We start from the raw sequence: 26,192 nt of genomic DNA, 5'->3' as shown, positions 1-26,192 counted from the left end.
GAGAATGGAAGTCTTTTCAAACTCTTTACTAATGGCCCTCTATATTCAGCTCCTTGGTCCTGTGCAGGAGCTGGCTAGGTGAACTGTTCCCTCTGGCCAAATGCATTCTCAGCCTATTGATCTTAAGAAGCTGAGGAACTTGTTATGTAAGGAAGCCCAGGCATCAACCCAGTCTTACATGCCCTGACATTTGCAGTTCACTGGTGACAGCGATTGATGTGCAGGAGCTGAGTGCGTAAGATGATTATGCAAATTCTCGTGCACTATGTATATACCTGTAGGAGGCTATTTCAACAATCTGCACATTAACACATTCCTGGGACTTCATCCCTGATACAACCTTGAATTCTATCTATTTAGCTCTGGTTTTTAAATATCATTTACTTCTATTCCAAAAGATTATTTCATTCCTTCCTGTACAGATTTTTAAAACCCCAGTTCACAATCACCTAACCATTATTCCCTGATATTTCTGTCTTTTCATGCCCTCCTTTATAAAATAAGAGTAGGCTATTTCCTTATCCATGACAGCTGTCATTTGTTATTCACAAATTGCTGCCTTTTCCTCCATAGGCTTGATTCCCAGATCTAACTCCTGGTGAAGTGGGACGTGATGTTCAGAGGGAGCACTATTTGGGAAGTCGTGGAATCATATTTTGCAATCATTCATTTTAACGAAGTGAAATGGAGCAGTCAATTTGCACATAGTAATGTCCTGCAGATGACAATGAGGTAAATGATCAATAAGACTGTTTGATTTTGTGATGATGTTTGAAGGATAGTTATTGACCAGGACAGCAGGTGAACTCCTCTGCTCTTTTTCAGGTGCCATCGTATCTTTTACATCCACCTGAGAGGGCAGACAGGGCCCCAGTCTAACATCTCATCAAAAGACAGCACCTCTGACAGTGCAGCACTCCCTTGGTCCTGCACTGGAGTGCCAGCCTGCAGTGAGCTCACAACTCTAAAGTGAGGCTGTAACCCTTGACCTTCTGACTCAGAGAGTTCTCCAAGTGCTGGCTTATTCCTCCTTGATGATAGACTCAAGTAATTTTTTTACTACTGACATTAAATTTGATTTGTTTGTTCCTTTTTTTGGAATAAGGATGTAAAGCTGACTATTTTACAATCCTACACCATTTTCCCTGACAACTGAATTTTGGAAGATTATAACTGATTTCTCTTAACATGCTGGGCTAGAAACCTTTTCGATCTTGCTACTGACAGCCTCGACAACAAGCCTTGGATCATCAATTCACAACAATTTGGACTTTTAAAACAAAATCATAATACTTAGGGAAATTTTTAAAGTTCCATATTTTTACAAATGGTGATAATGATTTAATTATATGACTAGTGACAGGTTACATGCAAAATAATTATACACAAACCGTCCATGTATCTGAGATACCGAATTATAATGGGAGAGTCCCATTAGCTTTCATTGCTTTATCAGCTGTGCATTTAATATTCTAAAAGCATCTTCTGCATACTGAGCAGATAATCGGAATAAACCCTGAAGTGGTTAGATAAATAAGATATTCTTTCTGGAAAAGAATTAAAAAACAATTCCCAAATATAAAAAGGCAATTTGTACATTTCCTGCTCTGCCTGTCATTCATCACAGTTAAAAGCACAGGGCCACTGAACACTGATTACTCTCTGTTTCCCTATCTCTCCTGAAGGCACTGACACTGCGGGGTAAAGTTTCACAGGCATCTAGTACCTTCCCCAGATAACCATTCTTCATGTGTGTGTCTATGCACTGGATGTGGATCAGCTATTCAACTGCAGAGAGCATCATGGCTGAGCTCAATCCTATTCATACCATGGGCCTGGATTTTGTTCTCAGCCTGACATCAGGTTTCGTGTCGGGGGTGGGGGTGGGGGAGGGGGGGGTTGGCCGGAGACTTGGAGTGGCAGTGGCCGCCACGGAACCCGACACTGAGATTGCCAGCCCGATCTTGCCGACGGCGAGGAAGCTCTGCGGCGAACCCCTGGTTTAAATATTTAAAATACCTATCTGCATACATTATCATGTCATCTGCTGCTATCTTTCCATCCATTCCCGATCTTCAGCATGACGTGCAGCACTCACGTGCCTTTGCTTTCCCGTCCAGGAGAAGCTCGGCGGCACCAAGGAGGGGAAGGAGTCTCCGCTGCATTCTGAGTGTAGATGAGGGGGGGGTGGGGGGGGTGCGGAAGGGGTCAATTCTGCATTATTTTGAACTGTTTGCAGGGCTGGCAGTCTTTTAAAAATGGCACATCAGGTAACACCGTGAACGGCATCACCAATGCCTCCTCCGTCACATGATTGTGGGGGCAGGTAGGGGGGGGGAGGGTTTGTGGGCAGCCACCATCAATATGCTAAGTGGCCGCCCGCTGTGTAATCGTGGTGGCATGGCGGCGTGGCTCCCGTGCGTGACCGCCGCCATTTTCTGCACCCGGTGGCAGGACAACAAAATCCAGCCCCATGAGTGCACTGAATAGTGAAGTAAAGTATGGACATGTGACTGTGTTACAAATAATTAACAATATCATAAATTAAACGTGTAGGTAGCATCCACCGTGGTCTAGTCCATAAGTGGCCAAAAGTACACATGCCAGGTTTGATTCCGAAGAAGGGTCGCTGACCCGAAACGTTAACTCTGCTTCTCTTTCCACAGATGCTGCCAGACCTGCTGAGTGATTCCAGCATTTCTTGTTTTTGTTTCAGATTTCCAGCATCCGCAGTATTTTGCTTTTGATTCCTGGCCTGCCCTGAACCAGCTGGCTACAACAGCTTAGGTTGCTACATTTGGCCTCGACACTCTTTAAGAATAGAAATCTGCCAGGATTCTTGAAACTGACCACAAGTCAGCAACAAATGCAAGAACACTGCTGTGAGCATTGTTTCAGGAAGGAATGAGCTTAGCTGTGATGCGAGCCACAGTCAAATAGTTTACAAGTACTGAGCAACTCAGCTGACGCATGAAAAAATGATGCAGGTTCCGGAAAGCTGATAGTACCTGTGTTACTGTATCCCAGCAGGTGTCAGCACCGACAGGACAGTGAGTGGGTCCATGGAACCGTACCCCAGGAGTCAGCACCTACAGGATAGGGAGTGGGTCCATGGAAATGTACCCCAGGAGTCAGTACACACAGAACAGGGAATGGGTCCTTGAAACTGCACCCCAAGAGTCAGTATCTACAGGATAGGGAGTGGGTCCATGGAACTGTACCCCAGGGGTCAGCACCTACAGGATAGGGAGTGGGTCCATGGGGCTATACCCCCGGAATCAGCACCTACAGGAGAGTAAGTGGGTCCATGGAACTGTATCCCAGGAGTCAGCACCTACAGTGCAGGGAGTGGTTCCCATGGAATTGTACCCCTGGGGTCAGCACCAACAGGACCTGGAGTGGGTCCATGGAAATGTACCCCAGGAGTCAGCACCGACAGGACAGGGAGTGGGTCCATGGAACTGTACCCCAAGAGTTAGTACATACAGGAGAGGGAGTGGGTCATGGAACTGTACCCCGGGGGTCAGCACCGACAGCACAGGGAGTGGGTCCTTGAAACTGCACCCCAAGAGTCAGTACCAAAGGATTGGGAGTGGGTCCACGGAACTGTAACCTAGAAGTCAGCAACTACAGGACAGAGAGTGGGTCCATGGAGCTGTACTCCAGGAGTCAGGACCAAAGGACAAGGAGTGGGCCCATGGAACTGTACCCCAGGAGTCAGCACCTACATGTGAGGGAGTGGGTTCATGGAACTGCACCCGAGAGGTCAGCACCTTCAGGAGACGCAGTGGGTCCACGGAACTGTAACCTAGAAGTCAGCAACTACAGGACAGAGAGTGGGTCTATGGAACTGTACCCCAGGAGTCAGGACCAAAGGACAAGGAGTGGGCCCATGGAACTGTAACCTAGAAGTCAGCAACTACAGGACAGAGAGTGGGTCTATGGAACTGTACCCCAGGAGTCAGTACCTACAGGAGAGGGAGTGGGTCCATGGAACTGTACCACAGGGGTCAGCAGCTACAGGCGACGGAGTCGGTCCATGGAACTGTACCGCAGGGGTCAGCACATACCGGACAGGGAGTGTGTCCATGGAACTGTAGCCCTCGGGTCAGCACTAACAGGACCCGGAGTGGGTCCATGGAAATGTCCCCTGGGAGTCAGCACATACCTGACAGGGAGTGGGTTCCTGGAACTGTACCCTAGGAGTCAGCACCTACAGAAGAGGGAGTGGTTCCCATGGAACTGTCCCCAAGGAATCAGCACCTACAGGACAGGAAGTGGATCCATGGAACTGTACCCTAGGAGTCAGCACCTACAGAAGAGGGAGTGGTTCCCATGGAACTGTCCCCAAGGAGTCAGCACCTACAGGATAGGGAGGGGGTCCATGGAACTGTACCCTAGGAGTCAGCACCTACAGGACACGGAGTGGTTCCCATGGGTCCATGGAACAGTTCACCAGAGTCAATACCAAAGGGCAAGGAGTGGGTCCCATGGAACTGTACCCTAGGAGTCAGCACCTACAGAAGAGGGAGTGGTTCCCATGGAACTGTACCCAAGGAGTCAGCACCTACAGGACACGGAGTGGTTCCCATGGGTCCATGGAACAGTTCACCAGAGTCAATACCAAAGGGCAAGGAGTGGGTCCCATGGAACTGTATACCAGGGTTCAGTCCCCACAGGAGAGGGAGTGGATCCACTGAACTGTATCCCAGGAATCAGTACCTGCAGGAGAGGGAGTCGTTGCATGGAACTGTACCCCAGGAGTCAGCACCGACAGGACAGGGACTGGGTCCATGGAACTGTACCCAGGAATGAGTACAGACAGAACAGGGAGTGGGCCCATGGAACTGTACCCAGGAGTCAATACATACAGGACAGGGAGTGGGTCCATGGAACTGTACCCCAAGAGTTAGTCCATACAGGAGAGGGAGTGGGTCATGGAACTGTACCCCAAGAGTTAGTACATACAGGAGAGGGAGTGGGTCCATGGAACTGTACCCAGGAGTCAATACATACAGGACAGGGAGTGGGTCCATGGAACTGTACCCCAAGAGTTAGTACATACAGGAGAGGGAGTGGGTCATGGAACTGTACCCCAAGAGTTAGTACATACAGGATAGGGAGTGGGTCCATGGAACTGTACCCTGGAGTCAATACATACAGGACAGGGAGTGGGTCCATGGAACTGTACCCCAAGAGTTAGTACATACAGGAGAGGGAGTGGGTCCATGGAACTGTACCCAGGAGTCAATACATACAGGATAGGGAGTGGGTCCATGGAACTGTACCTCAAGAGTTAGTACATACAGGAGAGGGAGTGGGTCATGGAACTGTACCCCGGGGGTCAGCACCGACAGAACAGGGACTGGGTCCATGGAACTGTACCCAGGAGTCAATACATACAGGACAGGGAGTGGGTCCATGGAACTGTACCACAAGAGTTAGTACATACAGGAGAGGGAGTGGGTCATGGAACTGTACCTCGGGGGTCAGCACCGACAGCACAGGGAGTGGGTCCATGGAACTGTACGCCAGGGGTCAGCCCCGACAGGAGACGAAGTGGATCGATGGAAATGTACCCTGGGAGTCAGCACCTGCAGAAGAGGGAGTGATTCCCATGGAACTGTCCCCAAGGAGTCAGCACCTACCGGACAAGGAGGGGGTCCATGGAATTTACCCCAGGGGTTTGTACCTACAGGACAGGAAGTGAGTCCATGGAACTGTACCTCAGGGGTCAGCACATACACGACAGGGAGTGGGTCCATGGAAATGTACCCCAGGGGTCAGCAGCTACAGGACAGGAAGTGGAAAAATGGGATTGTACCGCAGGAGTCAGCACCTACAGGAGAAGGAGTGAGTCCATGGAACTGTACCCCAGGAATCAGCAATGACTGGAGAGTAAGTGGGTCCATGGAACTGTACCCTAGGGGTCAGCACCTACAGGACAGGGAGGGGGTCCATGGAACATACCCCAGGAGTCAGCACCTACAGGGCAGGGAGTGTTTCCCATGGAACTGTACCCCAGGGATCAGCACCAACAGGACCCGGAGTGGGTCCATGGAAATGTACCCCAGGAGTTAGCACTAACCGGACAAGGAGTGGGTTCCTGGAACTGTACCCCAGGAGTCAGCGCCTACAGGACAGGGAGTGGGGCCATGGAACTGCACCTCACCACCACCTTTTCAAGGGCAATTAGGGATGGGGAATAAATGCTGGTCTGGCTAGTGACGCCTACATCCCCTAAATGAATTTTTAAAAAAGTGAGGGGGTCCATGGAAATGAACCAAAGGTTTCAACGACTAGAGGAGAGGGATTGGGTCCACTGGAACTGTATCCCAGGAATGAGCACCTACAGGAGAGGGAATGGGTCTCTGGAACTGTACCCCAGGGGTCAGCACCGACAGGATAGGGATTGGGTCCATGGAACTGTACCCCAGGGGTCAGCACCTACAGGATAGGGAGTGGGTCCATGGAACTGTATCCCAGGGGTCAGCACCTACAGGAGACGGAGTGGATCTATGGAACTGGGGAGAGGTTGGATAGGCTTGGATTGTTGTCGCTGGAGCAGAGAAGACTGAGGGGTGACCTGATTGAGGTGTACCAGATTATGAGGGGCATGGACAGGGTGGATAGGGAGCAGCTGTCCCCTTAGTTGAAGGGTCAGTTACGAGGGGTCACAAGTTTAAGGTGAGGGGCGGGAGGTTTAAGGGGAATTTGAGGAAGAACATTTTTACCCATAGGGTAGTGACGGTCTGGAATGCACTGCCTGGGAGGGTGGTAGAGGCAGGGTGCCTCACATCCTTGGATGAGCAGTTGGCATATCATAACATTCAAGGTTATGGGCCAAGTGCTGGCAAATGGGATTAGGTAGACAGGTCAGGTGTTTTCATGCATTGGTGCAGACTCGATGGGCCGAAGGGCCTCTTCTGCACAGTATTATTCTGTGATTCTGTGATTCATGAACTGCACCCTAGGAGTCAGCACCTACAGAAGCGGGAGTGGTTCCCATGGAACTGTCCCCAAGGAGTCAGCACCTACAGGATGGGAGGGAGTCCATGGAACTTACCGCAGGGGTCAGTACCGACAGGACAGGAAGTGAGTCCATGGAACTGTACCCCAGGAGTCAGCACCTACAGGGCAGGGAGTGGTTCCCATGGAATTGTACCCCTGGGGTCAGCACCAACAGGATCCGGAGTGGGTCCATGGAAATGTACCCCAGGAGTCCATACCAAAGGACAAGGATTGGCTCCATGGAACTGTACCCCAGGAGTCCGTACGAAAGGTCAGGGAGGGGGTCCATGGAATGGTTCCCCAGAGTCAGTAACAAAGGACAAGGAGTGGGTCCATGGAGCTGTCCACCAGGGTTCAGTACCGACAGAACAGGAAGTGAGTCCATTGAACTGGACCCCAAGAACCAGCAGTACAGGAGAGGAAGTGGGTCCACTGAACTGTACCCCAGGAGACAGCACCGACAGGACAGGGAGTGGGTCCATGGAACTGTACCCAGGAGTGAGTACATGCAGGAGAGGGAGTGGGTCATGGAACTGTACCCCGGGGGTCAGCACCGACAGCACAGGGAGTGGCTCCATGGAACTGTACGCCAGGGGTCAGCACCTATCTCAGAAGGAGTGGTTCCATGGAATTGTACCACAGGCGTCAGCACCAACAAGACAGGGAGTGGGTCCATGGAAATGTACCCCAGGAGTCAGTACCACAGGAAAGGGACTGGGACCATGGAACTGTATCCCTGGTGTCAGCACCTACAAGACAGGGAGTGGGTCCATGGAAATGTACCCCAGGAGTCAGTACACACAGAACAGGGAATGGGTCCTTGAAACTGGACCCCAAGAGTCAGTACCAAAGGATTGGGAGTGGGTACATAGAACTGTACCACAGGAGTCAGCATCAAAGGACAGGGAGTGAGTCCATGGAAATGTACCTTGGGAGTCAGCACCTTCAGGAGACGCAGTGGGTCCATGGAACTGTAACCTAGACGTCAGCAATTACAGGACAGAGAGTCTATGGAGCTGTACTCCAGGAGTCAGGACCAAAGGACAAGGAGTGGGCCCATGGAACTGTACCCCAGGAGTCAGTACCTACAGGAGATGGAGTGGGTCCATGGAACTGTACCACAGGGGTCAGCAGCTACAGGCGACGGAGTCGGTCCATGGAACTGTACCGCAGGGGTCAGCACATACCGGACAGGGAGTGTGTCCATGGAACTGTACCGCAGAGGTCAGCACATACCAGACAGGGAGTGTGTCCATGGAACTGTACCGCAGGGGTCAGCAGCTATAGGCGACGGAGTCGGTCCATGGAACTGTACCGCAGGGGTCAGCACATACCGGACAGGGAGTGTGTCCATGGAACTGTACCGCAGAGGTCAGCACATACCGGACAGTGAGTGTGTCCATGGAACTGTAGCCCTCGGGTCAGCACTAATAGGATCCGGAGTGGGTCCATGGAAATGTCCCCTGGGAGTCAGCACATACCTGACAGGGAGTGGGTTCCTGGAACTGTACCCTAGGAATCAGCACCTACAGGACAGGAAGTGGATCCATGGAAATGTACCCTAGGAGTCAGCACCTACAGAAGAGGGAGTGGTTCCCATGGAACTGGCCCCAAGGAGTCAGCACCTACAGGACAGGGAGGGGGTCCATGGAACTTACCCCAGGAGTCAGCACCTACAAGACAGGGAGTGGGTCCATGGAAATGTACCCCAGGAGTCAGTACCACAGGAAAGGGAGTGGGTCCGAGGAACTGTATCCCAGGAGTCAGCACCTACAAGACAGGGAGTGGGTCCATGGAAATGTACCCCAGGAGTCAGTACCTACAAGACAGGGAGTGGGTCCATGGAAATGTACCCCAGGAGTCAGTACCACAGGAAAGGGAGTGGGTCCGTGGAACTGTATCCCAGGAGTCAGCACCTACAAGACAGGGAGTGGGTCCATGGAAATGTACCCCAGGAGTCAGTACCACAGGAAAGGGAGTGGGTGCGGGAACTGTATCCCAGGAGTCAGCACCTACAAGACAGGGTGTGGGTCCATGGAAATGTACCCCAAGAGTCAGTACACACAGAACAGGGAATGGGTCCTTGAAACTGCACCCCAAGAGTCAGTACCAAAGGATTGGGAGTGGGTCCATGGAACTGTACCCCAGGAATCAGCACCTATCTCAGAAGGAGTGGTTCCATGGAACTGTACCACAGGCGTCAGCACCTACAAGACAGGGAGTAGGTCCATGGAAATGTACCCCAGGAGTCAGTACCACAGGAAAGGGAGTGGGTCCGTGGAACTGTATCCCAGGAGTCAGCACCTACAAGACAGGGAGTGGGACCATGGAAATGTACCCCAGGAGTCAGTACACACAGAAGAGGGAATGGGTCCTTGAAACTGCACCCCAAGAGTCAGTACCAAAGGATTGGGAGTGGGTCCATAGAACTGTACCACAGGAGGCAGCATCAAAGGACAGGGAGTGAGTCCATGGAAATGTACCCTTGGAGTCAGCACCTACATGTGAGGGAGTGGGTTCATGGAACTGCACCCGAGAGGTCAGGACCTTCAGGAGACGCAGTGGGTCCACGGAACTGTAACCTAGAAGTCAGCAACTACAGGACAGAGAGTGGGTCTATGGAACTGTACTCCAGGAGTCAGGACCAAAGGACAAGGAGTGGGCCCATGGAACTGTACCCCAGGAGTCAGTACTTACAGGAGAGGGAGTGGGTCCATGGAACTGTACCACAGGGGTCAGCAGCTACAGGCGACGGAGTCGGTCCATGGAACTGTACCGCAGGGGTCAGCAGATACCGGACAGGGAGTGTGTCCATGGAACTATACCGCAGAGGTCAGCACATACCGGACAGGGAGTGTGTCCATGGAACTGTACCGCAGGGGTCAGCACATACCGGACAGGGAGTGTGTCCATGGAACTGTAGCCCTCGGGTCAGCACTAACAGGACCCGGAGTGGGTCCATGGAAATGTCCCCTGGGAGTCAGCACATACCTGACAGGGAGTGGGTTCCTGGAACTGTACCCTAGGAGTCAGCACCTACAGGACAGGGAGTGGGTCCCATGGGTCCATGGAACAGTTCACCAGAGTCAATACCAAAGGGCAAGGAGTGGGTCCCATGGAACTGTACCCAGGAATGAGTACATACAGAACAGGGAGTGGGTCCATGGAACTGTACCCCAAGAGTTAGTACATACAGGAGAGGGAGTCGTTGCATGGAACTGTACCCCAGGAGTCAGCACCGACAGGATAGGGAGTGGGTCCATGGAACTGTACCCAGGAGTGAGTACAGACAGAACAGGGAGTGAGTCCATGGAACTGTACCCCAAGAGTTAGTACATACAGGAGAGGGAGTGGGTCATGGAACTGTACCCCGGGGGTCAGCACCGACAGCACAGGGAGTGGCTCCATGGAACTGTACGCCAGGGGTCAGCACCTATCTCAGAAGGAGTGGTTCCATGGAATTGTACCACAGGCGTCAGCACCTACAAGACAGGGAGTGGGTCCATGGAAATGTACTCCAGGAGTCAGTACCACAGGAAAGGGACTGGGACCATGGAACTGTATCCCTGGAGTCAGCACCTACAAGACAGGGAGTGGGTCCATGGAAATGTACCCCTGGAGTCAGTACACACAGAACAGGGAATGGGTCCTTGAAACTGCACCCCAAGAGTCAGTACCAAAGGATTGGGAGTGGGTCCATAGAACTGTACCACAGGAGTCAGCATCAAAGGACAGGGAGTGAGTCCATGGAAATGTACCCTGGGAGTCAGCACCTTCAGGAGACGCAGTGGGTCCACGGAACTGTAACCTAGAAGTCAGCAATTACAGGACAGAGAGTCTATGGAGCTGTACTCCAGGAGTCAGGACCAAAGGACAAGGAGTGGGCCCATGGAACTGTACCCCAGGAGTCAGTACCTACAGGAGATGGAGTGGGTCCATGGAACTGTGCCACAGGGGTCAGCAGCTACAGGCGACGGAGTCGGTCCATGGAACTGTACCGCAGGGGTCAGCACATACCGGACAGGGAGTGTGTCCATGGAACTGTACCGCAGAGGTCAGCACATACCGGACAGGGAGTGTGTCCATGGAACTGTACCGCAGGGGTCAGCAGCTACAGGCGACGGAGTCGGTCCATGGAACTGTACCGCAGGGGTCAGCACATACCGGACAGAGAGTGTGTCCATGGACCTGTACCGCAGAGGTCAGCACATACCGGACAGGGAGTGTGTCCATGGAGCTGTACCGCAGAGGTCAGCACATACCGGACAGGGAGCGTGTCCATGGAACTGTACCGCAGAGGTCAGCACATACCGGACAGGGAGTGTGTCCATGGAACTGTACCGCAGAGGTCAGCACATACCGGACAGGGAGTGTGTCCATGGAACTGTACCGCAGGGGTCAGCAGCTACAGGCGACGGAGTCGGTCCATAGAACTGTACCGCAGGGGTCAGCACATACCGGACAGGGAGCGTGTCCATGGAACTGTACCGCAGAGGTCAGCACATACCGGACAGGGAGTGTGTCCATGGACCTGTACCGCAGAGGTCAGCGCATACCGGACAGGGAGTGTGTCCATGGAACTGTACCGCAGAGGTCAGCACATACCGGACAGGGAGCGTGTCCATGGAACTGTACCGCAGAGGTCAGCACATACCGGACAGGGAGTGTGTCCATGGAACTGTACCGCAGGGGTCAGCAGCTACAGGCGACGGAGTCGGTCCATAGAACTGTACCGCAGGGGTCAGCACATACCGGACAGGGAGTGTGTCCATGGACCTGTACCGCAGAGGTCAGCACATACCGGACAGGGAGTGTGTCCATGGAACTGTACCGCAGAGGTCAGCACATACCGGACAGGGAGCGTGTCCATGGAACTGTACCGCAGAGGTCAGCACATACCGGACAGGGAGTGTGTCCATGGAACTGTACCGCAGAGGTCAGCACATACCGGACAGGGAGCGTGTCCATGGAACTGTACCGCAGAGGTCAGCACATACCGGACAGGGAGCGTGTCCATGGAACTGTACCGCAGAGGTCAGCACATACCGGACAGGGAGTGTGTCCATGGAACTGTACCGCAGAGGTCAGCACATACCGGACAGGGAGTGTGTCCATGGAACTGTACCGCAGAGGTCAGCACATACCGGACAGGGAGTGTGTCCATGGAACTGTACCGCAGAGGTCAGCACATACCGGACAGGGAGTGTGTCCATGGAACTGTACCGCAGGGGTCAGCAGCTACAGGCGACGGAGTCGGTCCATAGAACTGTACCGCAGGGGTCAGCACATACCGGACAGGGAGTGTGTCCATGGACCTGTACCGCAGAGGTCAGCACATACCGGACAGGGAGCGTGTCCATGGAACTGTACCGCAGAGGTCAGCACATACCGGACAGGGAGCGTGTCCATGGAACTGTACCGCAGAGGTCAGCACATACCGGACAGGGAGCGTGTCCATGGAACTGTACCGCAGAGGTCAGCACATACCGGACAGGGAGTGTGTCCATGGAACTGTACCGCAGAGGTCAGCACATACCGGACAGGGAGTGTGTCCATGGAACTGTAGCCCTCGGGTCAGCACTAACAAGACCCGGAGTGGGTCCATGGAAATGTCCCCTGGGAGTCAGCACATACCTGACAGGGAGTGGGTTCCTGGAACTGTACCCTAGGAATCAGCACCTACAGGACAGGAAGTGGATCCATGGAACTGTACCCTAGGAGTCAGCACCGACAGAAGAGGGAGTGGTTCCCATGGAACTGTCCCCAAGGAGTCAGCACCTACAGGATAGGGAGGGGGTCCATGGAACTGTACCCTAGGAGTCAGCACCTACAGGACACGGAGTGGTTCCCATGGGTCCATGGAACAGTTCACCAGAGTCAATACCAAAGGGCAAGGAGTGGGTCCCATGGAACTGTATACGAGGGTTCTGTACCCACAGGAGAGGGAGTGGATCCACTGAACTGTATCCCAGGAATCAGTACCTGCAGGAGAGGGAGTCGTTGCATGGAACTGTACCCCAGGAGTCAGCAACGACAGGACAGGGGGTAGGTCCATGGAACTGTACCCAGGAATGAGTACAGACAGAACAGGGAGTGGGTCCATGGAACTGTACCCAGGAATGAGTACATACAGAACAGGGAGTGGGTCCATGGAACTGTACCCAGGAGTCAATACATATAGGACAGGGAGTGGGTGTATGGAACTGTACCCAAAGAGTTAGTACATACAGGAGAGGGAGTGGGTCATGGAACTGTACGCCAGGGGTCAGCCCCGACAGGAGACGAAGTGGATCGATGGAAATGTACCCTGGGAGTCAGCACCTACAGAAGAGGGAGTGATTCCCATGGAACTGTCCCCAAGGAGTCAGCACCTACCGGACAAGGAGTGGGTCCATGGAACTGTACCCCAGGGGTCAGCACATACACGACAGGGAGTGGGTCTATGGAAATGTACCCCAGGAGTGAGTACATACAGAACAGGGAGTGGGTCCATGGAACTGTACCCAGGAGTCAGTACATACAGAACAGGGAGTGGGTCTATGGAACTGTACCCCAGAGTGAGTACATACAGAACAGGGAGTGGGTCCATGGAACTGTAACCAGGAGTCAGAACATACAGAACAGGGAGAGGGTCTATGGAACTGAAACCAGGAGTCAGTCCATACAGAACAGGGAGTGGGTCTTTGGAACTGTACCACAGGAGTGAGTACATACAGAACAGGGAGTGGGTCTATGGAACTGTAGCCCAGGAGTGAGTACATACAGAACAGGGAGTGGGTCCATGGAACTGTAACCAGGAGTCAGAACATACAGAACAGGGAGTGGGGAAATGGAACTGTACCCAGGAGTCAGTACATACAGAACAGGGAGTGGGTCTATGGAACTGTACCACAGGAGTGAGTACATACAGAACAGGGAGTGGGTCCATGGAACTGTACCCAGGAGTCAGTACATACAGAACAGGGAGTGGGTCTATGGAACTGTACCCCAGGAGTGAGTACATACAGAACAGGGAGTGGGTCTATGGAACTGTACCCCAGGAGTGAGTACATACAGAACAGGGAGTGGGTCCATGGAACTGGACCCAGGAGTCAGTACATACAGAACGGGGAGTGGGTCTATGGAACTGTACCAGAGGAGTGAGTACATACAGAACAGGGAGTGGGTCCATGGAACTGTCCCCAGGAGTGAGTACATCCAGAACAGGGAGTGGGTCCATGGAACTGTACTCAGGAGTCAGAACATACAGAAAAGGGAGTGGGTCTATGGAACTGTACACCAGGAGTTAGTGCATAAAGGACAGGGAGTGGGTCCATGGAACTGTAGCCCTGGAGTTAGTACATACAGAACAGGGAGTGGGTCCATGAAACTGTACCCGGGAGTCAGTAAATACAGAACAGGGAGTGGGTCTATGGAACTGTACCCCAGGAGTTAGTACATACAGGACAGGGAGTGGGTCCATGGAACTGTCACCAGGAGTCAGAACATACAGAACAGGGAGTGGGTCTATGGAACTGTACCCAGGAGTCAGTACATACAGAACAGGGAGTGGGTCTATGGAACTGTACCCAGGAGTCAGTACATACAGAACAGGGAGTGGGTCCATGAAACTGTACCCAGGAGTCAGTAAATACAGAACAGGGAGTGGGTCTATGGAACTGTACCCCAGGAGTTAGTACATACAGAACAGGGAGTGGGTCCATGAAACTGTACCCAGGAGTCAGTAAATACAGAACAGGGAGTGGGTCTATGGAACTGTACCCCAGGAGTTAGTACATACAGGACAGGGAGTGGGTCCATGGAACTGTCACCAGGAGTCAGAACATACAGAACAGGGAGTGGGTCTATGGAACTGTACCCAGGAGTCAGTACATACAGAACAGGGAGTGGGTCTATGGAACTGTACCCAGGAGTCAGTACATACAGAACAGGGAGTGGGTCCATGAAACTGTACCCAGGAGTCAGTAAATACAGAACAGGGAGTGGGTCTATGGAACTGTACACCAGGAGTTAGTACATACAGGACAGGGAGTGGGTCCATGGAACTGTAACCAGGAGTCAGAACATACAGAACAGGGAGTGGGTCTATGGAACTGTACCCAGGAGTCAGTACATACAGAACAGGGAGTGGGTCCATGGAAATGTACCCAGGAGTCAGTACATACAGAACAGGGAGTGGGTCTATGGAACTGTACCCCAGGAGTGAGTACATACAGAACAGGGAGTGGGTCCATGGAACTGTAACCAGGAGTCAGTACATACAGAACAGGGAGTGGGTCTATGGAACTGTACCCCAGGAGTGAGTACATACAGAACAGGGAGTGGGTCTATGGAACTGTACCCCAGGAGTGAGTACATACAGAACAGGGAGTGGGTCCATGGAACTGTGCCCAGGAGTGAGTACATCCAGAACAGGGAAGGGTCTATGGAACTGTACTCAGGAGTCAGAACATACAGAACAGGGAGTGGGTCTATGGAACTGTAGCCCAGGAGTTAATACATACAGGACAAGGAGTGGGTCCATGGAACTGTAGCCCTGGAGTGAGTACATACAGAACAGGGAATGTGTCCATGGAACTGTACCCAGGAGTCAGTACATACAGGAAAGGGAGTGGGTCTATGGAACTGTACCCCAGGAGTTAGTACATACAGGACAAGGAGTGGGTCCATAGAACTGTAGCCCTGGAGTCAGCACCTAAAGGAGAGGGAGTGGGTCTATGGAACTGTACCCAGGAGTCAGTACATACAGGAACGGGAGTGGGTCTATGGAACTGTACCCCAGGAGTTAGTACATACAGGACAAGGAGTGGGTCCATGGAACTGTAGCCCTGGAGTGAGTACATACAGAACAGGGAATGGATCCATGGAACTGTACCCAGGAGTCAGTACATACCGGAAAGGGAGTGGGTCTGTGGAACTGTACCCCAGGAGTTAGTACATGCAGGACAAGGAGTGGGTCTATGGAACTGTACCCCAGGAGTTAGTACATACAGGACAGGGAATGGGTCTATGGAACTGTACCCCAGGAGTTTGTACATACAGGACAAGGAGTGGGTCCATGGAACTGTACCCAGGAGTGAGTACATACAGAGCAGGGAGTGGGTCTATGGAACTGTACCCCAGGAGTTAGTACATACAGGACAAGGAGTGGGTCCATGGAACTGTACCCAGGAGTCAGTAAATACAGAACAGGGAGTGGGTCTATGGAACTGTACCCCAGGAGTTAGTACATACAGGACAAGGAGTGGGTCCATGGAACTGTACCCAGGTGTCAGTACATACAGAACAGGGAGTGGGTCTATGGAACTGTACCCCAGGAGTTAGTCCATACAGGACAAGGAGTGGGTCCATGGAACTGTAGCCCTGGAGTCAGCACCTAAAGGGGAGGGAGTGGGTCCTTGGAACTGTACCCAGGAGTGAGTACATACAGGACAGTGAGTGGGTCTATGGAACTGTACCCCAGGAGTGAGTACATACAGAACAGGGAATGAGTTTATGGAACTGTACCCCAGGAGTGAGTACATACAGGACAGGGAGTGGGTCCATGGAACTGTACCCAGGAGTGAGTACATACAGAACAGGGAGTGGGGCTATGGAACTGTGCCCAGGAGTGAGTACATACAGAACAGGGAGTGGGTCCATGTAACTGTACCCAGGAGTGAGTACATACAGGATAGGGAGTGGGTCCATGGAACTGTACCCAGGAGTCAGTAAATACAGAACAGGGAGTGGGTCTATGGAACTGTACCCCAGGAGTTAGTACATACAGGACAAGGAGTGGGTCCATGGAACTGTAGCCCTGGAGTCAGCACCTAAAGGGGAGGGAGTGGGTCCTTGGAACTGTACCCAGGAGTGAGTACATACAGGACAGTAAGTGGGTCTATGGAACTGTACCCCAGGAGTGAGTACATACAGAACAGGGAATGGGTTTATGGAACTCTACCCCAGGAGTGAGTACATACAGGACAGGGAGTGGGTCCATGGAACTGTACCCAGGAGTGAGTACATACAGAACAGGGAGTGGGGCTATGGAACTGTGCCCAGGAGTGAGTACATACAGAACAGGGAGTGGGTCCATGTAACTGTACCCAGGAGTGAGTACATACAGGATAGGGAGTGGGTCCATGGAACTGTACCCAGGAGTCAGTAAATACAGAACAGGGAGTGGGTCTATAGAACTGTACCCCAGGAGTGAGTAAATACAGAACAGGGAGTGGGTCCATGGAACTGTAACCAGGAGTCAGAACATACAGAACAGGGAGTGGGTCCATGGAACTGTACCCAGGAGTCAGTACATACAGAACAGGGAGTGGGTCTATGGAACTGTACCCAGGAGTGAGTACATACAGAACAGGGAGTGGATCTATGGAACTGTACCCCAGGAGTGAATACATACAGAACAAGGAGTGGGTCCATGGAACTGTACCCATGAGTCAGTACATACAGAACAGGGAGTGGGTCTGTGGAACTGTACCCCAGGAGTGAGTACATACAGAACAGGGAAGGGTCTATGGAACTGTACCCAGGAGTCAGTTCATACAGGAAAGGGAGTGGGTCTATGGAACTGTACCCCAGGTGTTAGTACATACAGGACAAGGAGTGGGTCCCTGGAACCGTAGTCCTGGAGTGAGTACATACAGAACAGGGAATGGGTCCATGGAACTGTACCCAGGAGTCAGTACATATAGAACAGGGAGTGGGTCTGTGGAACTGTACCCCAGGAGTTAGTACATACAGGACAAGGAGTGGGTCCATGGAACTGTAGCCCTGGAGTCAGCACCTAAATGAGAGGGAGTGGGTCCATGGAACTGTACCCCAGGAGTTAGTACATACAGGACAAGGAGTGGGTCTATGGAACTGTACCGCAGGAGTTAGTGCATACAGGACAGGGAGTGGGTCCATGGAACTGTACCCCAGGAGTTAGTACATACAGGACAAGGAGTGGGTCTATGGAACTGTACCGCAGGAGTTAGTGCATACAGGACAGGGAGTGGGTCCATGGAACTGTAGCCCTGGAGTTAGTACATACCGGATAGGGAATGGGTCTATGGAATTGTACCCCAGGAGTTTATACATACAGGACAAGGAGTGGGTCCATGGAACTGTACCACAGGAGTGAGTACATACAGGACAAGGAGTGGGTCCATGGAACTGTACCCAGGAGTCAGTAAATACAGAACAGGGAGAGGGTCTATGGAACTGTACCCCAGGAGTTAGTACATACAGGACAAGGAGTGGGTCCATGGAACTGTACCCAGGAGTCAGTACATACAGAACAGGGAGTGGGTCTATGGAACTGTACCCCAGGAGTTAGTACATACAGGACAAGGAGTGGGTCCATGGAACTGTAGCCCTGGAGTTAGTACATACAGGACGGGGAATGGGTCTATGGAACTGTACCCCAGGAGTTTGTACATACAGGACAAGGAGTGGGTCCATGGAACTGTACCCAGGAGTGAGTACATACAGAACAGGGAGTGGGTCTCTGGAACTGTACCCCAGGAGTTAGGACATACAGGACAAGGAGTGGGTCCATGGAACTGTACCCAGGAGTCAGTACATACAGAACAGGAAGTGGGTCTATGAAACTGTACCCCAGGAGTTAGTCCATACAGGACAAGGAGTGGGTCCATGGAACTGTAGCCCTGGAGTCAGCACCTAAAGGGGAGGGAGTGGGTCCTTGGAACTGTACCCAGGAGTGTGTACATACAGGACAGGGAGTGGGTCTATGGAACTGTACCCAGGAGTGAGTACATACAGAACAGGGAATGGGTCCATGGAACTGTACCCAGGAGTGAGTACATACAGGACAGGGAGTGGGTCTATGGAACTGTACCCAGGAGTGAGTACATTCAGAACAGGGAGTGGGTCCATGGAACTGTACCCAGGAGTGAGTACATTCAGAACAGGGAGTGGGTCCATGGAATTGTACCCAGGAGTGAGTACATACAGGACAGGGAGTGGGTCTATGGAACTGTACCCCAGAAGTGAGTACATACAGAACAGGGAATGGGTCCATGGAACTGTAACCAGGAGTTAGTACATACAGGACAGGGAATGGGTCTATGGAACTGTACCCCAGGAGTTAGTACATACAGGACAGGGAGTGGGTCCATGGAACTGTACCCAGGAGTGAGTACATACAGAACAGGGAGTGGGTCTATGGAACTGTACCCAGGAGTGAGTACATACAGAACAGGGAGTGGGTCCATGCAACTGTACCCAGGAGTGAGTACATACAGGACAGGGAGTGGGTCCATGGAACTGTACCCAGGAGTCAGTAAATACAGAACCGGGAGTGGGTCTATGGAACTGTACCCCAGGCGTGAGTACATACAGAACAGGGAGTGGGTCCATGGAACTGTAACCAGGAGTCAGAACATACAGAACAGGGAGTGGGTCTATGGAACTGTACCACAGGGTTGAGTACATACAGAACAGGGAGCGGGTCCATGGAAATGTACCCCAGGAGTTAGTACATACAGAACAGGGAGTGGGTCCATGGAACTGTACCCAGGAGTCAGTACATACAGAATAGGGAGTGGATCTATGGAACTGTACCCCAGGAGTGAGTACATACAGAACAGGGAGTGGGTCCATGGAACTGTACCCAGGAGTCAGTACATACAGAACAGGGAGTCGATCTATGGAACTGTACCCCAGGAGTGAGTACATACAGAACAGGGAGTGGGTCCATGGAACTGTCCCCAGGAGTCAGTACATACAGAACAGGGAGTCGGTCTATGGAACTGTACCCCAGGAGTGAGTACATACAGAACAGGGATGGGTCTATGGAACTGTACTCAGGAGTCAGAACATACAGAACAGGGAGTGGGTCCATGGAACTGTCGCCCAGGAGTTAATACATACAGAACAGGGAAGGGTCTATGGAACTGTACCCAGGAGTCAGTTCATACAGGAAAGGGAGTGGGTCTATGGAACTGTACCCCAGGAGTTAGTACATACAGGACAAGGAGTGGGTCCCTGGAACCGTAGCCCTGGAGTGAGTACATACAGAACAGGGAATGGGTCCATGGAACTGTACCCAGGAGTCAGTACATATAGAACAGGGAGTGGGTCTGTGGAACTGTACCCCAGGAGTTAGTACATACAGGACAAGGAGTGGGTCCATGGAACTGTAGCCCTGGAGTCAGCACCTAAAGGAGAGGGAGTGGGTCCATGGAACTGTACCCCAGGAATTAGTACATACAGGACAAGGAGTGGGTCTATGGAACTGTACCGCAGGAGTTAGTGCATACAGGACATGGAGTGGGTCCACGGAACTGTACCCCAGGAGTTAGTACATACAGGACAAGGAGTGGGTCTATGGAAATGTACCGCAGGAGTTAGTGCATACAGGACAGGGAGTGGGTCCATGGAACTGTAGCCCTGGAGTTAGTACATACCGGATAGGGAATGGGTCTATGGAATTGTACCCCAGGAGTTTATACATACAGGACAAGGAGTGGGTCCATGGAACTGTACCACAGGAGTGAGGACATACAGGACAAGGAGTGGGTCCATGGAACTGTACCCAGGAGTCAGTAAATACAGAACAGGGAGTGGGTCTATGGAACTGTACCCCAGGAGTTAGTACATACAGGACAAGGAGTGGGTCCATGGAACTGTACCCAGGAGTCAGTACATACAGAACAGGGAGTGGGTCTATGGAACTGTACCACAGGAGTTAGTCCATACAGGACAAGGAGTGGGTCCATGGAACTGTAGCCCTGGAGTCAGCACCCAAAGGGGAGGGAGTGGGTCCTTGGAACTGTACCCAGGAGTGTGTACATACAGGACAGGGAGTGGGTCTATGGAACTGTACCCCAGGAGTGAGTACGTACAGAACAGGGAATGGGTCCATGGAACTGTAACCAGGAGTTAGTACATACAGGACAGGGAATGGGTCTAGGGAACTGTACCCCAGGAGTTAGTACATACAGGAAAGGGAGTGGGTCCATGGAACTGTACCCAGGAGTGAGTACATACAGAACAGGGAGTGGGTCTCTGGAACTGTACCCAGGAGTTAGTACATACAGGACAGGGAATGGGTCCATGGAACTGTACCCAGGAGTGAGTACATACAGGACAGGGAGTGGGTCTATGGAACTGTACCCAGGAGTGAGTACATTCAGAACAGGGAGTGGGTCCATGGAACTGTACCCAGGAGTGAGTACATTCAGAACAGGGAGTGGGTCCATGGAACTGTACCCAGGAGTCAGTAAATACAGAACAGGGAGTGGGTCCATGGAACTGTACCCAGGAATGAGTACATACAGAACAGGGAGTGGGTCTATGGAACTGTACCCAGGAGTGAGTACATACAGAACAGGGAGTGGGTCCATGGAACTGGACCCAGGAGTGAGTACATACAGGACAGGGAGTGGGTCCATGGAACTGTACCCAGGAGTCAGTAAATACAGAACAGGGAGTGGTCTATGGAACTGTACCCCAGGCGTGAGTACATACAGAACAGGGAGTGGGTCAATGGAACTGTAACCAGGAGTCAGAACATACAGAACAGGGAGTGGGTCGATGGAACTGTAACCAGGAGTCAGTACATACAGAACAGGGAGTGGGTCTATGGAACTGTACCACAGGAGTGAGTACATACAGAACAGGGAGCGGGTCCATGGAAATGTACCCCAGGAGTGAGTACATACAGAACAGGGAGTGGGTCCATGGAACTGTACCCAGGAGTCAGTACATACAGAACAGGGAGTGGGTCCATGGAACTGTCCCCAGGAGTGAGTACATCCAGAACAGGGAGTGGGTCTGTGGAACTGTACCCAGGAGTGAGACCATACAGAACAGGGATGGGTCTATGGAACTGTACTCAGGAGTCAGAACATACAGAACAGGGAGTGGGTCCATGGAACTGTAGCCCAGGAGTTAATACATACAGAACAGGGAAGGGTCTATGGAACTGTACCCAGGAGTCAGTTCATACAGGAAAAGGAGTGGGTCTATGGAACTGTACCCCAGGAGTTAGTACATACAGGACAAGGAGTGGGTCCCTGGAACCGTAGCCCTGGAGTGAGTACATACAGAACAGGGAATGGGTCCATGGAACTGTACCCAGGAGTCTGTACATATAGAACAGGGAGTGGGTCTGTGGAACTGTACCCCAGGAGTTAGTACATACAGGACAAGGAGTGGGTCCATGGAACTGTAGCCCTGGAGTCAGCACCTAAAGGAGAGGGAGTGGGTCCATGGAACTGTACCCCAGGAGTTAGTACATACTGGACAAGGAGTGGGTCTATGGAACTGTACCGCAGGAGTTAGTGCATACAGGACATGGAGTGGGTCCATGGAACTGTACCCCAGGAGTTAGTACATACAGGACAAGGAGTTGGTCTATGGAAATGTACTGCAGGAGTTAGTGCATACAGGACAGGAAGTGGGTCCATGGAACTGTAGCCCTGGAGTTAGTACATAACGGATAGGGAATTGGTTTATGGAATTGTACCCCAGGAGTTTATACATACAGGACAAGGAGTGGGTCCATGGAACTGTACCACAGGAGTGAGTACATACAGGACAAGGAGTGGGTCCATGGAACTGTACCCAGGAGTCAGTAAATACAGAACAGTGAGTGGGTCTATGGAACTGTACCCCAGGAGTTAGTACATACAGGACAAGGAGTGGGTCCATGGAACTGTACCCAGGAGTCAGTACATACAGAACAGGGAGTGGGTCTATGGAACTGTACCCCAGGAGTTAGTCCATACAGGAGAAGGAGTGGGTCCATGGAACTGTACCCAGGAGTCAGTACATACAGGACAAGGAGTGGGTCCATGGAACTGTACCCAGGAGTCAGTACATACAGGACAAGGAGTGGGTCCATGGAACTGTAGCCCTGGAGTCAGCACCTAAAGGAGAGGGAGTGGCTCCATGGAACTGTACCCCAGGAGTTAGTACATACAGGACAAGGAGTGGGTCCATGGAACTGTAGCCCTGGAGTTAGTACATACAGGACAGGGAATGGGTCTATGGAACTGTACCCCAGAAGTTTGTACATACAGGACAAGGAGTGGGTCCATGGAACTGTACCCAGGAGTGTGTACATACAGAACAGGGAGTGGGTCACTGGAACTGTACCCCAGGAGTTAGTGCATACAGGACAAGGAGTGGGTCCATGGAACTGTACCCAGGAGTCAGTACATACAGAACAGGAAGTGGGTCTATGGAACTGTACCCCAGGAGTTAGTCCATACAGGACAAGGAGTGGGTCCATGGAACTGTAGCCCTGGAGTCAGCACCTAAAGGGGAGGGAGTGGGTCCTTGGAACTGTACCCAGGAGTGTGTACATACAGGACAGGGAGTGGGTCCATGGAACTGTACCCAGGAGTGAGTACATACAGAACAGGGAATGGGTCCATGGAACTGTACCCAGGAGTGAGTACATACAGGACAGGGAGTGGGTCTATGGAACTGTACCCAGGAGTGAGTACATTCAGAACAGGGAGTGGGTCCATGGAACTTTACCCAGGAGTGAGTACATTCAGAACAGGGAGTGGGTCCATGGAACTGTACCCAGGAGTGAGTACATACAGGACAGGGAGTGGGTCTATGGAACTGTACTCAGGAGTCAGAACATACAGAACAGGGAAAGGTCCATGGAACTGTACTCAGGAGTCAGAACATACAGGACAAGGAGTGGGTCCATGGAACTGTAGCCATGGAGTGAGTACATACAGAACAGGGAGTGGGTCTATGGAATTGTACCCCAGTAGTTAGTACATACAGGACAAGGAGTGGGTCCATGGAACTGTAGCCATGGAGTCAGCACCTAAAGGAGAGGGAGTGGGTGCATGGAACTGTACCCCAGGAGTTAGCACATACAGGACAAGGAGTGGGTCTATGGAACTGTACCCCAGGAGTTAGTGCATACAGGACAGGGAGTGGGTCCATGGAACTGTAGCCCTGGAGTTAGTACATACAGGACAGGGAATGGGTCATTGGAACTGTACCCCAGGAGATGGTACATACAGGACAAGGAGTGGGTCCATGGAACTTTACCCAGGAGTGAGTACATACAGAACAGGGAGTGGGTCTATGGAACTGTACCCCAGGAGTTAGTACATACAGGACAAGGAGTGGGTCAATGGAACCGTACCCAGGAGTCAGTACATACAGAACAGGGAGTGGGTCTATGGAACTGTACCCCAGGAGTTAGTCCATACAGGACAACGAGTGAGTCCATGGAACTGTAGCCCCGGAGTCAGCACCTAAAGGGGAGGGAGTGGGTCCTTGGAACTGTCCCCAGGAGTGAGTACATCCTGAACAGGGAGTGGGTCTCTGGAACTGTACCCAGGAGTGAGTACATACAGAACAGGGAAGGGTCTATGGAACTGTACCCAGGAGTCAGTACATACAGGAAAGGGAGTGGGTCTATGGAACTGTACCCCAGGAGTTAGTACATACAGGACAAGGAGTGGGTCCCTGGAACTGTAGCCCTGGAGTGAGTACATACAGAACAGGGAATGGGTCCATGGAACTGTACCCAGGAGTCAGTACGTATAGAACAGGGAGTGGGTCTGTGGAACTGTACCCCAGGAGTTCGTTCATACAGGACAAGGAGTGGGTCCATGGAACTGTAGCCCTGGAGTCAGCACCTAAAGGAGAGGGAGTGGGTCCATGGAACTGTACCCCAGGAGTTAGTACATGCAGGACAAGGAGTGGGTCTATGGAACTGTACCGCAGGAGTTAGTGCATACAGGACTGGGAGTGGGTCCATGGAACTGTACCCCAGGAGTTAGTACATACAGGACAAGGAGTGGGTCCATGGAACTGTACCGCAGTAGTTAGTGCATACAGGACAGGGAGTGGGTCCATGGAACTGTAGCCCTGGAGTTAGGACATACCGGACAGGGAATGGGTCTATGGAACTGTATCCCAGGAGTTTATACATACAGGACAAGGAGTGGGTCCATGGAACTGTACCACAGGAGTGAGTACATACAGAACAGGGAGTGGGTCCATGGAAATGTACCCCAGGAGTGAGTACATACAGAACAGGGAGTGGGTCCATGGAACTGCACCCAGGAGTCAGGACATACAGAATAGGGAGTGAATCTATGGAACTGTACCCCAGGAGTGAGTACATACAGAACAGGGAGTGGCTCCATGGAACTGTACCCAGGAGTCAGTACATACAGAACAGGGATTGGGTCTATGGAACTGTAACCCAGGAGTGAGTACATCCTGAACAGGGAGTGGGTCCATGGAACTGTCCCCAGGAGTGAGTACATCCAGAACAGGGAGTGGGTCTATGGAACTGTACCCAGGAGTGAGTCCATACAGAACAGGGAAGGGTCTATGGAACTGTACTCAGGAGTCAGAACATACAGAACAGGGAGTTGGTCTATGGAACTGTAGCCCAGGAGTTAATACATACAGGACAAGGAGTGGGTCCATGGATCTGTACCCAGGAGTCAGTACTAACAGAACAGGGAGTGGGTCTGTGGAACTGTACCCCAGGAGTTAGTACATACAGGACAAGGAGTGGGTCCATGGAACTGTAGCCCTGGAGTCAGCACCTCAAGGAGAGGGAGTGGGTCCATGGAACTGTACCCCAGGAGTTAGTACATGCAGGACAAGGTGTGGGTCCATGGAACTGTAGCCCTGCAGTTAGTACATACAGGACAGGGAATGGGACTATGGAACTGTACCCCAGGAGTTTGTACATACAGGACATGGAGTGGGTCCATGGAACAGTACCCAGGAGTGTGTACATACAGAACAGGGCGTGGGTCTATGGAACTGTACCCCAGGAGTTAGTACATACAGGACAAGGAGTGGGTCCATGGAACTGTACACAGGAGTCAGTACATACAGAACAGGGAGTGGGTCCTTGGAACTGTACCCCAGGAGTTAGTCCATACAGGACAAGGAGTGGGTCCATGGAACTGCAGCCTTGGAGTCAGCACCTAAAGGGGAGGGAGTGGGTCCTTGGAACTGTACCCAGGAGTGAGTACATACAGGACAGGGAGTGGGACTATGGAACTGTACCCAGGAGTGAGTACATACAGAACAGGGAATGGGTCCATGGAACTGTACCCAGGAGTGAGTACATACAGGACAGGGAGTGGGTCTATGGAACTGTACCCAGGAGTGAGTACATTCAGAACAGGGAGTGGGTCCATGGAACTGTACCCAGGAGTGAGTACATTCAGAAC

Source organism: Heterodontus francisci, chromosome 16, assembly GCF_036365525.1.
Source record: "Heterodontus francisci isolate sHetFra1 chromosome 16, sHetFra1.hap1, whole genome shotgun sequence".
NCBI lineage: Eukaryota > Metazoa > Chordata > Chondrichthyes > Heterodontiformes > Heterodontidae > Heterodontus > Heterodontus francisci.
Note: the sequence above shows the minus strand (reverse complement) of the source record.